This window comes from Photinus pyralis, unplaced genomic scaffold (genome assembly GCF_008802855.1).
Source record: "Photinus pyralis isolate 1611_PpyrPB1 unplaced genomic scaffold, Ppyr1.3 Ppyr1.4_LG5, whole genome shotgun sequence".
In the NCBI taxonomy this organism is placed as follows: domain Eukaryota; kingdom Metazoa; phylum Arthropoda; class Insecta; order Coleoptera; family Lampyridae; genus Photinus; species Photinus pyralis.
Genome location: NW_022170596.1, coordinates 7,126,577 through 7,142,157, shown reverse-complemented (window position 1 = coordinate 7,142,157; position 15,581 = coordinate 7,126,577). Strand labels below are relative to the sequence as shown.

Below are 15,581 nucleotides of genomic sequence, written 5' to 3'. Positions count from 1 at the left end.
TATTAATGATTATCTTAGGGAAACTTTACGAGTTAATTATTTATAGAAATAATAGTCACAATAACATTGCACGGTACGTCAGTCAGTTCATCCGATGGACTATTTCTGTTTCGCCTTGTAGCATCTTCAGTTCATATGGTACTCTGAAAAAACGCCTATTGCCAAGTTCGTGTATAAGTTAATAATCTTTTCAAAGTTGGACGATTGCTTTATGGATTCAGGTGCGATTCTTAAAATTATTTACGGCTTCAACAACTTTAATGTCGAGATTTGTAAAAATAGCTAGTGTTCGATGGACGATAATTGTATAGAATCGGAGAAAATTATAATTAAGTGGATTATTTATTAACAGCGCGAGAGCTTTAGAAGTATATTAAATTTGACTTAAGTTCAAGATCAAAGTGATAGAAGAATTGGGTTCTTTGACACAATTAATAAGAACAAATTTGTTTCGGTATATTCAAAGCACCCGTTTTACAGTACCGTACTTCATTTTTTCTGTTAGCTCACTTATTGTCTAGTTGAAATTTATGTTTATTCTATTAAACACAATTTATTTTCTCCTTCCTAAATTTTGGGAGATCTTTATTAGGTACATCTGCGTATAATTTTATTAAACTAATTTATTTCGAAGTTTTTATTTTTTCTTAACATTGTAGTACTGCGACATTTGCATCAACATTATACTAATTGGAAATGCTAACACACATTTACAGTTTTCTTCTTATTTAGCAAGGAGATCGATTTTATTGACATTTCTCCTTTGTTCGCATCTTTTAAATTGGAACTTCTTCAACTAAGCAGAACAAGATCCTTTCCTAAGTGTACTAACCAAATGCCAGTAGTTAAGGGTGCACTCTGCACCTGGTAAAGTGTCTGGTAAACTTGGGAATAAAATGTAGTGGTTCCTCACTTTGGTCACAACCATAGTATATAATAATCCGTTTGTATCGGATTACCTTTATTTTTCTTGGTTTATATTTCAGTGATGTACTTCCAGGGCCGCTACTAATTCCCAAACTTTTAGGATTTCACCATTTCTGCTACATGTGCAGCTTAGTCTAGAGGTTTCTAAACCGACCCCTCATTTCTGTAAGCTAATCGCGTCAGAAATACGATTTTTCCACTGGCTCAACGTTAATGACAATTTTGTCTACCAAAGTACAACAGTGGACATTTCTCTTTTAAGGAAATTGTTAGTTTTAACTCTTGGTGACAATCAATAAACTATTGCTTGTTGGTGACCTAAAAACACAGTAACTATAACTTACTAACCAGTCGAACTATTCAGTCAAGAAGAAAAATCTCTATTGAATAAGACACCCACAGACGTTGGCCGTTGGTAGGTACTGCATTTAATTTTCCATATCGTTGTCAATGTAAAGAGGCTGTCCCGATCCTTGTCCGATTCAACACCTTTATCTACAAGAATATTCCGTTTACGTTGTTAATCCTATCTATTTTTATGTACGCAAAACTCAAAATCAATGGTTGAATCTCTTTAAGAACTAGTGTCATAATTAATCATTGATTGTAGCTTTAACAGAAGAAATACTTCCTATACTAACATTTCGTAAAGAACAATAAATTTTTAATTGCATATAAAAAAGGCAATTGTGTTTTTCAAAATTTCAGTAAAGAAAACCTCAAAATTCATTGTCATTATTTTTAAGGTGAATTGTGAATGAAAACTTTTCTTGTTGTCAGATTGTTGAAGTTCTTATTTGGAATATAAGTTCTATTTCACAGAAAACGTGGCCACGTCAATTTCAAAGTTTATCGATTTTTTCAAAGTCGAAAATTGTTAGCACTATTTTGTTGTTCTGTAATTCTATAAAAGAAAACGAGAGGTGTAAATGATATTCTTAATTAAACTTCAAAACAGTAATTTTATAATAAGAAATTTTGTTTGACTTCCATCTAAGTATATTTTCCCTTTTTTTTGTTTGGACGAGCACGGTTGAGCATCGTTCATTTCCTCACTTGAAAGGTTTGTGGCTGGATTGTCAATATCTTGTGTAACATCTCTCCACAATACATCCTCCACCATTTCTAGATCAGAAAAAAATCAGGGAAAATAAAAAACGGCACCAAATTATTGTAAAGTAAAAATATCCAGCACTGAACTGAACAGAACTAAATCAAACGATAACACTCTTGGATCTTTGACATTAACAGCAACAGAAACTACCACCTTACAAAATTCATTATTCGTTTTATTTTTCAGCGTAATACCGCCCATTCTTGGCATCTGTGTAAAACAGAATAGAAACGTCACCCATAAAGTATTGTGAAAGATTTTTGAATTCGATAAATTGACAATTTTTGAAAAGCATTATCTCGGAATCTATTACATCTACACAAACGGATGTGGGCTTAAATTATAGCAAATTTGGTCTGTTTTGAAAACTTATTGAACCGTTATTGGCGAAAAACTGGTCCTTCAGGGTTAAAATCGTGAAAATCTGCAAAGAAAACGAAAATTCCTCGGTTTTTAGTATATTTGACTATGTTGCGTTCGCCGCTCGAGGTCTAAAACATGAATTATACATTGGGTTAACAACATAAGCAATCCCACAAAAAGTCAGAACTACCGGATTTGACGCTTCGTACCCCCCATTTTCAGGAACAGAGTTACTGGACTATGTGGCCTGTAGAATCCATAATCTCAAACAGTTCCACTCGCTCCAGTGCAGTCGATTTTTGGTAAAAAAAGGTTAAGTATTCAAATACTATGCGAAGTATTCGAATACTTCTCAAAGTATTCAAATACCTTGCGAAGTATTCAAATACTTTACGAAGTATCCAAATACTTTGCGAAATATTCGAATACTAAATATTTGTGAAAGTATTTGAGTTACAAATACAAATACTGCTTCCATAAAAGTATTTAATTACAAAGTATTTGAATACTTTAAAGGATTTGAATACTAAAAAGTATTTACAAAATCGAATACTGCCCAGCTCGGGTAGAAAGGAGCTTAACTTACATTAGAACCCGAGTTTAGAGTTTACTAACTATAGCTACTACAATATTGTAAGGTGTTCCTGTACCTTTTACTATTTTCTTAGACTAGTCAAGTGCATACAGTTAATAAAGTTGCCAGACCGAAAATTTAGGCTAAAAATGATACAAGCGCGATAAAATCTAAAAATTTGCATGCATCAGTATTCGCGGTTACTGATTAAATAAAGGTCAATTAGATCTGACCGCCGGCCACCTTTTCTGTTTTGATTAGCCCGAGTGTAAAGATAGACATCAAATTGTTTTATTTTTCGAAAAAAAGACCGCTCGTTACTGACGAGATTCGCACAGGTAGTAACCAAAAACGGAATCGTTTTATAAAGAAAAATTTTTGTCAGAACTCGTTCGCTATGGGAAACTAAAACGCACATATTTAAATAAATAAATAAAAAGAATTTCTGTCGGCAGATAACGTGATACCCAATTTAGAATCGGTCGGCATTGTCGATCGATAACAAACAATCGCACCACATCTGAAATGCTAATAAAGTCGCACAAACAATAACATAACGGTTCAGCGCTACCTCTGATGTGTCGAACATTAAATTACATTGCCGATCACATTACAAAATCTATACTTTGACTTTTTTTTGACTAACTTAAATTGAAATTGGCGCGCGGGTCAAATTCGTTACCCCTTAAATTGGCGATTCTATAAATATTTAATAAGGCGGGGTACCGAGTGGTAAAAAATTTTGCATTCCGCCCGCGTTTTTAATGATGAGTAATTTTTGTTTAAAGATTTGTAAACCGTACCAGTTAAGGCTATATTTAGTAATAATATGCGTATGGTACGTGATTGTATTATACTTATAGGGAATTGAGTTACCTGGTCAGTTTTGAGTAACACCGGCGCTAAACTAAGAACTGACTCAGCATTGAAACATTCTCAAAATGAGCAAAATTTAAATATTTGGAAATTCTTACCTGCATATTTTAGTCACGTTTATTTGTGCTTAAGAAATTGTATGCATTCCGTTTAAACGCCGCGTTCGCCGCTATAAAGGCTAAACAATAACCTCCTCTTATGTAAAGCATTGTTACATTTCAAGCTGCTTCATAAACGTTTATTAGGTAAATACTCTGATATGTGAAAGATTTAAATGATATCAACCACTATGGACAATGGAATATTTAGGACACATTTTTTTGTCAAAAACAAAAGAACAGTCAATTTCAAAAAAATGGTTGCTAACAACCTCCACTAATGCGATCAAAAATGAGTTTCTGTCGAGTCACCTTGGAAAATCGTACTTAGCTTGAACCATGGTGCATATTTATTATACACCATGGCTTGAACTTCCAAAGGCAACTCGACCGCCACTCATTTTTGATCGCCCATTATAAGATAGACAATGATGCCAAATGCTGTCAATTTAGGTGAATATGTACTAGTTAGGAATAATCGCAAAGTATTCTGAAATCAATGGAACGATCCTTGACCATTGATATTGCATTGATAGTATTACAGATTACAGAATTTCCTGGCTTACCTACCATATTACTTATGCAACTAAACATATAACTTTGAATTTCAATATCACCATCATCTTCATGGAAGATATTTATCAATTAAATTTAACAGACGTTTATAGAACCGGACCTTAATTTATCTTCTAGGATAATATACTTAATATACATTTTTTCTCCGAGATACCAAACTATATACCACTGTCTAGTATTTCTTACTACCTTAAACTTTGCCATACACTGGCTGGCTAATGTATTTTACATATTTAAATGAACAGAACGTCAACAATTAACAAAAAAGCAATGAACAGGTGTTTAATAAGTACACAGCATAAATTGTAGTGAAGAGTTCCTTTAATCCACTACCAGCCATGATGGCACCAATTTTTGATTAAAAAATCACATTTTGATCCAAGCACGGCAGTTTCAACCGTTGAGCTGTACGAGAATATTGAAAAACAATTTACACTGAAAGCTCTAATTCTTGAAAAATCCAATTTCCTAATTTTTTTACTTGATAACAAGAGAACTGTTCTTAATCATAATCCAAAGTTAAATAACTGCTCTACAACTTTATTTTCCATGACTTTCCCCGTAGAATGAGTATTTTAGACGGTATTTTGTTATTTTACTACAAATTTTACACTTTTTATTGTGTATATAAACGAAGTTATCTACCAAATAAGTTTTACTAAAACGTTTGAGACATTAAAACAAGGCTGGTGGCTGTGTTACTAAGAAATACTAGAAACATCTTTCCTGATTCTAAAATTTTAAAATTAAGTGAATATTCCTTAATTGTTAGAAACATCTCTGAAGTGCATGTATTGGGGCCATGCATATCCAAGGTGTCTGAACGAAAATATGTAGAACAAAGACAAAGAATTATCGTAAGATAACTCCTAGGTTTTGAGAAATGTAAGATCTGAGTTTGAATTAAGAAATATTGCATCATTTCGATTTAAACATGTGTGCACTTTTACTGAACACTCATTCCAAATTTTGCATGGTTTGACCCCTCGCATTAAAAAATTTGTGAAGACTAACAAATGGTTAAAGTAGTTGCAAGAATTATTTGGCCGCTCTCTATATACCGGTTTTTGAATTTTTTTTTATTGGCCGAGTTTTAGTGGGAAGGGGGGAGGATACAAATATTCGTTGGGACACTTTTTAGTATTTTCTTTTGGTTGCTCATGGTTAAAAGTGTTGTTAACAAACACAACTCCATTTTTTTCAACAAGATATGTTTCGGATAGCATGCATGCCAACATTTCAGTCTTAATCAATTATTCTGAATAAGGTGCAAGGTTTCTCAGTATATTTTGAGCCCCCACTTAATTTTTCATTAATTTTGGGAACACACAAAAAAGTTTCAAATAAGAGTTTTGGTATTTTATCTATATCGACTAAACTTGTAGTAAATAGTATAAAACACTCTATTTAAGATTAGAATAGCTGCTCAAAGTGACCTGCATTATTGTCTATGCAAAACTGATCTCTCCTTTAAAATTTCAAGCGCATAGTCAACTATGTGTTATTCCTGTGTAGTGAAAAAATCAGTTATTTTTTTACAGGTGATTTCAATTTGCTTTTATAAGCGTATCTGCCGCTGAAGTTTCTGGAGAATTGAACCACAAATAAACAATGTAAATCTGTGGATGCGTAATAATTTTATTGTGCCTTTTAGTCTGCGTTTTCTGTACGTTAAATTATCTTTTTAGAAAGCACTTTCCCTTAAAATTACAGAAAAAAACCGCTCATAAATAAACAAGTTGGGTGTGCGCAAGCGCAACCCATTTTTCAAAAAGTGCACATAATAAATAATGATCCGAAGGTACTCAACAGAGAATTTAACTGCACTTTCCCTTAAAATTACAGGGAAAAAACACGCTCATAAATAAACAAGTTGGGTCTGCGCATGCGCAATCATTTTTTCAAAAAGTGCACATAATACATAACGACCCAAAGGGTTAACCGTGGTTTTCAACAGAGAATTTAACCGTTTCCTAAATCAAACTTTGGGTTTCTTTGATCCAAAGTGATTGCTAAAGTAAAGCAAGTTTCATGTTTAAGTTTCGGCTAATCAAAATGAAACAAACGTATAAAATTTATAAGCCAAAAGTGTAAAATTATGAGAAGCGAAAAAATGAATTTTTTGCTATAACTGTCTTGTAAGGCCGGATGTCCACCGAATCGGGGCGACGAAGATCGGTTCAACTGTAGTCGTATCCAGATTGATCGGGCCGACTAAAATTGGCAATTCATGTCCATAGGAAGATCGCCTTTCGAACGATTTTTATCGGGATGACAGTTGACATTAAATAAAATGTCAAGTGAAGCAGTTGTCATGCTTTTGCACCACAGGCGAAAGATAATTCACCACCACAGTTATTGGGTTCTTCCGTACATAACTAATAAATGAAACAGAGGTGCTTTCATTTGTGCCCATGAACTTGCGAATCATGAACACAAATTTAAATGTATGTATCGTATGTCCAAGAGTAGTTTTTTTCCGTTGGCTGACATTGCTCGACCATTAATTGCCAAAAGGGACACCAATTACAGAAGATGTGTGACGGTAGAAAAAAGATTACCAGCACTTTTGATTATTATGACACACGACTGCCGACAAATTATCGTTCAAGAACGTCGGGTCGGGCGAAAATAGTCGGTTGCGATTTCGATCGGTCCCGACGAAAATCGAGCCTGTGGACACTGGACAGGCTTCAATAGGAGCACACGCGCGCGATCTTTATCGGGCGATTCAAATCGCACCGATCTTGGTCGTTCCGATGCGGTGGACATCCGGCCTTAGAGACACAGAAAAAAATTCTTCCTTGTTACAAGCCTCGATACCATAACGAACCAAATAGCGAAAAAAGGAGCTTTTACAAAAAAAATCTGAAAACGACACAGCCGTATGGACGGACGGACGGACCCATGAACGAGCGCACAAAGTGGCCCCAGTAGCACATTTTTTATTTTTATGGAACTACGTTAAGACCTTAGGTCTATGAAGACCAAATCAATTTTGAATTTTCTTTTGAAAAACGCATCTTGTTAAAATTTCCACAAATAAAAAAGTTGAATTTTTAGAAAATCCGTCTACAAATAAAAAAGATGACTGCGCAAACACGATCAATTTCTTGGTGTGTGTTTTCAATTCGTTTTATAAGAAGAAACTTGAGTTAAAATTTTAGAAAACAATGGTACGCAAGTAAAGAAGTTAGGTCTGCGCATAAATATCAATTATTCACATGTGCATTCATTTTCCATTTGTAAGATGCAGCTTCTGTTAAAATTCCGTCAAAAATCCGGCCACAAATAAGAAAGTTGAACATGAGCAATCCATTTTTGTAGTGCATTAATAAATCAATGAGAGCCTGAAAACTTTTAGGTAATTGTTTGCGAGAAACAGTCTGTATACCTCTGTATTGTGTTCTTAAGGTTCACCTCATATTTATATTTATATTTGGTAATTAGTGTCTCGGTATTTGCTAATCAGTCCAAATCTACGAAACGAAGAAAAAAAGGAATCAGATACTGAGAAAGCACAGCGCCATCCCTGTTTGCAAGTGGTTTTGCAATTTTACGTACCCGTTACAGGTTCAGGTAAGTATTTATTGAAGTGACAATAAAGCATAAATAGACCTGAAACGGAATCCAGTGCAGTTTAGACGTTGTAAATTCAATAAACGAGTCTAATAGAAAAAAGATACCTAATTAATTTTGAGGTCGCTTCACTAAGGGGTGGTCCAAAAGGTTTCGATTAAGCGCGGCGCTTCCAGAAGGCGAAAAAGGAAATCTTCCGGAACAAAGACAGTGTCAAGTCCCACACTTTTACACCAACGAAAAGTGACAAATATGCACGCGAGTTGTAGTTAGGGGACAGGATTTTTTAAATTTCAATTTTAAAACATTGCGCGATACTCCAGGAAAACACACTATGAGCTTTTTGAATTGTTTTCGAAGTCACCCTCTGAGTGGCCGAGCAGATCTAAAAATTTTGTAGTAGTGTTACCTTTGCCCTCAAACATTCTATCCTAACCCCAAGGTTTGTTTAATAGCATGAGTTTTGGTCTCTATAACCCCGGACGAGAAATTGTTGATACTTGGAACATTTCTTCACCGCGATGAAATTAAATTCGATCCAATTAACAAAATTGTCATAATAATTGGAACACTTTGGTAAATACGATGAAGACATTTAAATGTAACTAATAATATACAGGCCATTGTAAGTATGAGCATAGTGTAAATAACACAATTACACTATGGTATGAGCTATGCCGATGCGTTTAAAGCTCATTATCGATGTAATGCGGGAGAAAAAAGCATATAACTGTAATAAAATGGATAATTGCATGTAAAATTGTGGTCAAACGATTTCCAATGTAGCGGTAATAAATCTCAAAAATTAAGACATTACAACATTTTATGGAATTAATATTGAAACGTTGTTAAATAACAAAATAAAAAACGAGTTTTATCTTGCGAGATGTTTTTACACGCCATAAAACGAAGTAATTGCACTTACGAGAGTTATATTGAAAAGAAAGCTTTAGTACTCACTCAAAGCTTTATACCCTGTCTATAAAATGACTCATATCATAAAGCTTTTATAAACGATATCGTCCTTCGGGTCATTTTTCAGCGGGATAATTCCAGCGAGTTAAGATGATAAAGTAAATTAGATTATGAGCTAGTGTCGGTTCGCAATTATCTCGAAAACTCTTTCCTTGTCGCAGTTGTACGGTGTGCTTACTCCAGCATGAAACAATCCAAAAGACATTCGTCGTGTAGTTGAAATTGATAGCGTTTGTGGGCGCCGCCGTGGTTAAGCTGTGGCGCCAGCGTCGACGAGCTAGACGTCGGCGTCGGAATAGACCAACACTAGAACTCAGTAATAAGTGATAGAAACACCGTTTATGAAAAATATTTTCTGCACCGTCAGCGAATTCCGTGACCTTCCATTTGTCAATAACCTTGAATTGTTTTTCGCGAATGCCTTTGGGTAAATTTCCACTTTCGGTTTTTCTTTACGATAAGGGAATAAAATAAATAAGCTAATGGCACGAAACGAATTTCTACAACGTTAACGCTGTTACATTACTATGTTGCAAAAAGTCCGTTCCGTATCCATGCCGTACTGATATTTAATGCTGGAACGGTTCTTTTTCCAACCCCAGCAGTTCGTTGACTTACAAATAACAGCGGATAGGTAAACAGTTTTATTCATTTGCCAGTTTTATGTAATTACACGCTTCGGCACATATGCCTTTACATGCAACAAGCTTCCTTCCAGAATCAATTTTTGCTTTTGTACAATTCTATTTTAACGATTTATTTTACCACTTAGGAGGTTTTTCGACCAATCCCTTTATAGATGTAGATCAAACATAATTGATGAAGGTTATGATAAATTGCTTGTTCATTAACGTAATTATTCTTCAAAGATTAAATATGCGTAGGCATTTTGCAATAAAACTTGTTTCAATGGCATCATCCTGTTGTGAAAAGGCAACGTTTCCGATAATCAAAAGCAAAGAGGAAGTACACCCTTCACTTTCTTTTCTTACATGTTATTCATTTGAAAGCAAGGTTTGGTTTATAAAATGTGCATTACAGCTTTTCCGCGGTTATGGAACTCATGTTGGAAGGCGCTATTATGGTCCCTTTGTACGTCCGTTCGCCCCTCCGTCCATCCGAGCGAGGCCACCGTTTTCAAGATATTTAGTTAGTTCTTTTTGTTAATGTAAAAATGTGAATTGCCATTTTGAACCAAAATAAAGTTAAGAAGTAGGCGTTGTTGAAGGAATTAATTGACAAAGTAAATAATATTGTCAGTCAATTTTGAAAAATTGTATCTAAAGAATAAATACACCTTCTAATTGTGCTTTTGGTACTGATGACTTCTACTATTGCCAGAAAGTGTGACTAAATTTTGTCTGGTGCCTTCTCTATGTACGCGATTAAAATAAATAGTGTTGAACTGAAAAATTATAACTCTATGAATTAAATGTGTGATAACTTGATGAGCTAAAGGCGAGGCAAAAGGTCAATGCAGAAAACCACCAACAAAGTAAATAGGTCGACGAGAAAAACAGTCCATTACTTGCACTTAAGGGATTAAGCAATTTTGCTCTGTCCTCAGAAAAAAACGAGCAAAAATTAAGAAAGATTAAGCACCTTCTAACCGACGTCATCGCAAAAATTGAGAACCGCGTCAACGTCTCGCTTTCAGGCCTTTAGTACTGCCAAATCTTGTATAAAAACAAAACTTTATAGCTCCCAAAAGAGCGTAAGCTACCAATAAAAAAGATTTACTAAATGCAAGGTGCACTCGCGTCGAAAGAATTAGTTTAATCTACAACTTGTAGGATGCAAATCCGAATTTATACGCGAGCATTTGGCAGAACATAAAATTTTCTCATTCAAATTTAGTGTTTCTTCTAAACTAGTTAATGAGCGTTGTAGAACTAACAACACTAATGTCTAACGTGGCCTCTAAAACAATGGCAAACGTACAAACCTCAAACTAAAAATACAAAAAAACAAACACTTCATTTAAAATGAACACTTGCAACACAACGCATCTTACAACAGAAAGACGGATTGTGTAATTAATTTTAGCGATTTTACTGATATTGAGAGAATTTTCCATTTCGTTGTGAGGCGAAATTAAAGTTAATTCAAGCAATGTGATATTTCTATTAATAACGTGGTGTAGTAAGCGCACTCGTCTAAAAATGATGAAGTATTTTAGGAGAATCGAACGAAGTTCGTACTATGTAACCATTTTCCTTATTATACTCATATTACCTGTTTTTCACAAACAGATGCGTTACCAAAAAAAAACGTACGTTTTTTGGAACAGTTTACGAGTTCGCTTAGCGTAACCGTAAACTTTTTTTTACTTCAGTAATATAAACATGAAAATTATTTTCGCAAATTTATCCAACTCATGCGATGCCACTAACTTATTTTTTGTTTGTTTGCAGAATTTGTAAAATTTATTAATGTATTCCATAAACCCTTTAATATCAAGAGAAAAGAGAGAATTTTTGCAAAATAATACGAAAGGTGCACCGCCGTTATCATTATCAGCATACTATTAATTGTCAGGAAAATCCATATATTGGATGGTCACGGGCATGGATTATAGCGGGTGATCGAAAAGAACTGCAGACAGTTTAAATTGGGCGCTTTAGTTTTTAATGTTTTTTACTTAAGGAATTGGAAAACATGTTTAGAAGGTAGTTGCTGCTTTTACATAAATGACATTTGGTATGTTACCAACTTTATAAATGTTTAGTTTTACGGGAAATTCAAACTGTCCGCACTACTTTTCGATCACCCGGTATACTAATCAATGTCACGGGTTAAAAGTGGGGGTGCCTACTTCTTGTACAGCTTTATTCTTATATACAATAAATATAACTTTTCCCATGCTACCACAATATTTCTTAAAACAAACAATGTTAGGGGGTAGAATCAAATGTGTACAGAAAACTGGATAAGATACATGCATATTGTCATTTTAAATTGTAATTCTAAAACAAAGTACAATGTCTAGGTAAAATGTGGATATATACCAAAAAGAGCAAATTGTCTTTGTTACAGGGTTAATTTGTTGTATTGCAGTATGTAAGGAACTCTATATTACTATGTTGTCTGTATTAAAGGGTTTACCAGTAGGGACGATAGGATTTTAAACGTTTAAGGCGGCTATGTTGGATGCCAAACATTTGACATATGCTGTCAGTTGTCATCAGTAAGGCTTGCCATTTCATCATGAACAAGTTCACGTTGCCTCAATGCTTGGAAATTATCCAACAACATGCCACACAGCGAACGCTACAATGGACTTATTGCGTCAACAGTTTGGTGAATCGTTGATTTCTGAAAATGGCCCCCACAATTGGCCGCCAAGATCATGCGATTTAACACCATTGGACTTCTTTTTGTGGGGCTATGTGAAGTCAAAGGTTTATGCGAATAAACCCAAGACTCTTGACGAGCTCGAGGCCAACATTCGAGCGACCATAGCTGCCATTCCACCCGATATGATCCACCGAGTCATCGAAAATTGGTCCGATCGGATGAGCCAGTGCAAAAAGAGCCGCGGTGGCCATTTGAACGATATTTTGTTTAAATCATAAATGGCATGAAATACAGCATCTAATAAAACCAATCAAACCTAAATTTGACCAAATTGACTGTGTTTTATTTCAATTTAAAATCCTATCGCTCTTATTGGTAAACCCGTTATTTGCTATCTACCTTGTAACTTGGGAATGGCAATGCTGGCGATTAAAAAATGAAAAGAAATGGAAGAAATCTTTTGCATTTACAGAAAGTGACCTAAGATTTTTTAGCTCAGTCCCAGATGACAGTTTGATACGTCGTACCTGAAGTAACATTACTTAGCAAACTTTAAAGCACTAGTGTTTTAATGGCCGGAATTCACAAGCATTTCAGTGTTTAAAACGAAGATTGCGATTCAGGTATAATAAATGTATTATTGTGTAATGCTAGTTGGGTGTAAAAAACGGAAAAGATGACCGGACATTCTTTATATGATAGTATTTCAATTTTTTGAGTGTAAATCTAGGGGATTGGTTACGTATAAGCACATGGTTGGTTTATTTTACTTTTGTGTTCTCACCGTCAATTGTCCTGTTAGAATTGTTTGTAATTGTGTATTATTTTCATGTTTAAATTTGGTCGGTTTTGTAAATTGTGTATTTAATTGTAAAACGTGAAATTGTGTGTTAAAATGTTGGGACGGTGTGCGGTAAATTCGCCCCGGAAGACTCGCCCCGGTAAATTCGCCCCCGAAAATTCGCCCCCGGAATATTCGCCCCCCAAGTAAATTCGCACCCGGAATATTCGCCCCCATGTAAATTCGCCCCCGGAATATTCGCCCCAAGTAAATTCGCCCCCGGAGTATTCGCCCCCGGAATATTCACCCCGACAAATTCGCCCCCGTAGCATTCGCCCCATAACATTTATTAACACTCGGAAGTAATAGGTTGGTTTAAATTAATTAAATAAATATTTGCAAAAATTACGATATTTGGAACTCAATACGGCGAGACTGACGACTCAAAATTGTTCATATTCAATCGTCTGTCACCTGTTAAAAAATTTAGACCTTAACAAGACAATGAATTTAGTATATACTTTGTGTCCTACTATTATGTATAAAAATGACAATACAGACACGCTTTTATTACTGATGCCCTAAGAGTTCCTTTTTTGCTGTTGTCAGTTTGATTTTCAGATTTTTGTATTACGAAAGGTGAAATATTGTGTTTGATTTACAATAAAATAAACTCTTCGTCTATTAGGATTGTCATATTTAAAATCTTAGAAAATCGTGCACAAAATTTTGTTTTAAAGTAAATCTAACTACCTACTTAATTAAAAAATAATACAAAACTTACCAGCACCACGTGAAACCGATCTTCTTCAATACTCAAAACTATTTTTTTACACGGGTTTATACCAAACTCAAAATCCGTGTTCAAGCCAAGTATTGATCCGAAAGTTAAAAAAAGGCCGTAGAATCGTTAACCAAAAATCAAAGTTCGTATTCGCGTCAAAATATAACAAGTAGGAATATAAACAGTTTCAAAACAAATACACCACCAATGACCAAACGAGCCATCAAACGTTCTGTTAGGAAGAAATGAAGCTAACAACTCAGTCAATCAAAAATGTCATTTAAATTAGATTATATATTACGTTCTTTTGTAAGGTGGATTTTCCATATGTCATGTCATGTCTGAAATAATAGAAGTCATTAAATCATTGTGAATATAGGATTTATTTCCTTTGGATGTCAAATCCTTTGCAAATCACCCTTACTTTATTCAACCTTATCTTAATTACCTATTCATATTTTAGTTAACAGGTATTTGAGTGCTATTATTCTACCCCCTTTAAGTAGGTATACACAGTTATTACAAAAAAAAATTAAAATTAAACAAAATTCATTTTATGAACTGCTGGCCTCCGAGGATTAGTAAATCTTATGGGGCGAATCCTACGGGAGCGGAATCGCCGGGGGCGAATCTTCCAGGAGCGAATTTGTCGGGGACGAACTTGCCGGGGCGAATTTTCCGGGGCGAATCTTACGGAGGCGAATAGTCCGGGGGCGAATTTACTTGGGGGCGAGTTTTCTTGGGGGCGTGTTTTCCGGGGCGAATTTTCGGGGCGAATACTCCGGGGGCGAATTTACTTGGGGGCGAGTTTTCTTGGGGGCGAATATTCCGGGGGCGAATTTACCGGGGCGAATTTTCGGGGGCGAATCATCCTACAATCGTTGGGACATCTGATCGTTTGCGATAAGGAGTTCTTATCGGATGAAAGTATCACAATCACTCAACATTTCCTGTTACCTTCCAAACATTTTTTTATACATTTATTCCCCGAATTTTGGCCCATATGGCACTACCAATTATTATTATCTTTCTCAATAATAACCAAATTAATGTACTCAGTAAATCAGCTCAGATTTCAACAAAACGTTCGATGTTACTGTATATTCTTGTACCTATATACTTTTGATATACCCTTATTATAAAAAAGAGCCCTATGGCTCCCATTAACCGGATGACTGGCGCTTTTCCTCCAAGAAAGAAAAAGGAAAAACAGAATATAATTATTAACGAGCGACCCAGCTTTCTGTGCGTCCGTTCTTCCGTCCGTCTGTATACATGATAACTCGTGAACGGTTTCAAATTTTTCAATTCTGTTTCCAGTAATAGGTGGGCAATAGTCATTTGGACTTTCTGTCCGTCCGTCTGTGTTGTCTACATATATTGGTTTGAAACAGTTTATTGAATTCTAGATTCAAGGTAACGAAAGATACTATAAAATAAATGCAAACTGCTAGAATGAGCTCATATTATGAGGCCATAATTTGAATGAAAGAGATTTAATAATTATTCAAACCAATTTTAACCCTCTCAACTTAACAGACAGAACACATTTTTCGATTTATAATTTATAAACATGTTAAAATTGCTCAGTTTTCAGTAATGTTTCCCCAATTTCGTTTATCTAATTAGAAATAGTA

At 35.0% G+C, this 15,581-nt stretch overlaps 1 long non-coding RNA gene across 1 annotated transcript; it reads right to left on the bottom strand.

The window, feature by feature from the left end:
• Positions 1 to 772: 772 nt before the first annotated feature.
• On the bottom strand, positions 773 to 11,099 carry LOC116170099. Its single transcript, XR_004145155.1, has 3 exons — positions 11,028 to 11,099; positions 1,328 to 1,422; positions 773 to 1,245 (listed from the first exon to the last, which is right to left on the bottom strand). It is a non-coding gene; the product is annotated as an uncharacterized LOC116170099 (long non-coding RNA).
• Between the last annotated feature and the right edge of the window lie 4,482 nt (positions 11,100 to 15,581).